This window comes from Beta vulgaris, chromosome 8 (assembly GCF_026745355.1).
Source record: "Beta vulgaris subsp. vulgaris cultivar EL10 chromosome 8, EL10.2, whole genome shotgun sequence".
NCBI classification, from domain to species: domain Eukaryota; kingdom Viridiplantae; phylum Streptophyta; class Magnoliopsida; order Caryophyllales; family Amaranthaceae; genus Beta; species Beta vulgaris.
In genome coordinates, this window is record NC_079209.1 from 31,998,886 (window position 1) to 32,001,168 (window position 2,283).

The window sequence follows — 2,283 nt, forward strand, 5'->3', positions numbered from 1 at the left end:
GCTGAACAGCCTCTTCAACTTTATTCACCTCTGGCTGCTTTGCCTCAGCACAAACCTCCGTGGCATGAATGAATGCCTCAGCCTCCTTCAAAGCTTCTGTCATAGTAGTGAATTTCTTCTTAACCAAATCAAACTTAAAGCTTCCTGGTCTTAAACCTCTGATGAAGGCTTCATACGCCACACCCGCATTTAGATCTTGGATCTGCAATGCTTCTAGATTGAAAATCTTCACATAACCTCTCAATGCCTCCTTAGGACCTTGGATGACTTTACCCAAGTGCATGCTTGTTTTTTGTTCCTGACGATTAGCCACAAAGTGACTGGTGAATAAGATGCTGAGCTCAGTAAAATTATTCACTGAGTTTGTCGGCAAATTATTAAACCATTTTTACCTAAAAAGCGCAGCCCCTCCTACCAAAAAAAAAAAATTTAAAAAATTTTTTTTTGGACATTTTTTAACTCATAATCTCACATTTTCAGAAATTAAACAAAAGAGAAAAGAAACGAAACGAAAATGAAAATACTAAACCCAAAACAAAAAAAAAAGAACGAAACGAAAATGAAAAAAATGAACAAAAACTAATATACAGAAGAAGGGCTTTTTTTCTATTTAGAAAGAGCAAAGAAGTGAAATAATACAACGATTTTTGGAGTTTATCTATAAGAGGAGATCATATGAAAAATGTAACCGATTCTTTCGTTTTCTTGGGTCACTGGCCATCCGCCGGGAGTTTCGGGTTTAATACCGATATTTTAGCAACAAATCTAATAAATCTCAGTGTAGTGCTTGGTGTATTGATCTTTTTTGGAAAGGGAGTGTGTGCGGGTTGTTTATTTCAAGAATAGGTTGGATTCAATCAACTGTACCTCTTTTTTCTTTATAATTAGGGCGAAAGGTGCATGATTTCACGAATGACTTCTGAATCAATAATAAATAAAGAAATCATATGTAAGAACCATAGCATTTCGTGATTTGTTGGTAAATATACTTTGATTCTCTATCAACCAATAATGTAGGATCATTAACATGGTTAAAACTTAAATTGTTTGAAGTCCAGGCACAGCAGGGTATTCTGTCTACCACTAGGGTAATCCTTAATACCGAGACATTTTTAAAATTAAATAAAAAAATAGTTATAAATTTTTCGATATATAGCACTCATGTCGATAAAATGATTTGAATCCTTTATTTATTGTTATTGGAAAATTTTTATCCTTTCTTTTTTTTTATTAATAATAAAAATATTAAGTAAATAAATGCCAAAGGCTGAGTCGATGACCTACGTATAAAGTAAGCAAAATTTTTGGATTTGAAGAAAAAAAAACAACTTTGCTGACAATTACTTATATATTTCTATTTTTTTGTTTGGGTCAGAAGAGTCCTCCGAATACTCGAGTCTTGATTAATGATCCGTTTTCATTTTTTGTCGAATACAAACAGAGAAGAGAGGATAGGTTCATTACATTCAAATAAAGGATATGGAAATTTTCCATAAATAATTGAAGTAATTGAGCGTGAGAGCCAAATGAATTGAAAGATTCAAGTTTGGTTCGGGAAGGGATCATGAACATTCTGATTTATTTTATTTTCATAATGGATTCATAGAATAAAGAGTTATAATGATAAAAAAAACAAATGGTTGTTTTAGTTATTTAACTATTTTTCATAATATCATTAAATCCTCTTACAAAAAACGCCAATACTCTAAATTTCACGATACTTTTCTAATCCTGTCTTGATTACGTCCAATTGGAGTGTTCGACAAAAGTTCTATTTCGATACAATAATCCAACTGTAGCGGGTATAGTTTAGTGGTAAAAGTGTGATTCGTTTTATTAACCCTTTAATAGTTAAGGGGTCTACCGGTTTGATTACTATTCCGATCAAAAACTTTATTTCTTAAAAGGAATTAATCCTTTCCCTCTCAATGAAAAATTTGAGAAAAATTATACATTCTCGTGATTTGTATCCAAAACTCAATTACAAGTTTCAATTTTGGATTATGAAATTACGAAACATAAAATTTTATTGAATTGGATCAATACCTCCAATTGAATGAGTATAAGTAAGAGATCCATGGATGAAGATAAAAAAAAAGGTTTCTAATCGTAACTAAATCTTCTATTTTTTTTTTGATAGAGAGAAGCAAAAAAAAAACAGCTATTAAATGATGACTTTAGTTTACTAGAGGCTTCAATCAACATATTTTTTGTTTGTTTTAGCTCGTGGAAACAAAATACTTTTCCTTAGGATTCTCTCAAATAGAAATAGAGAACGAAGTA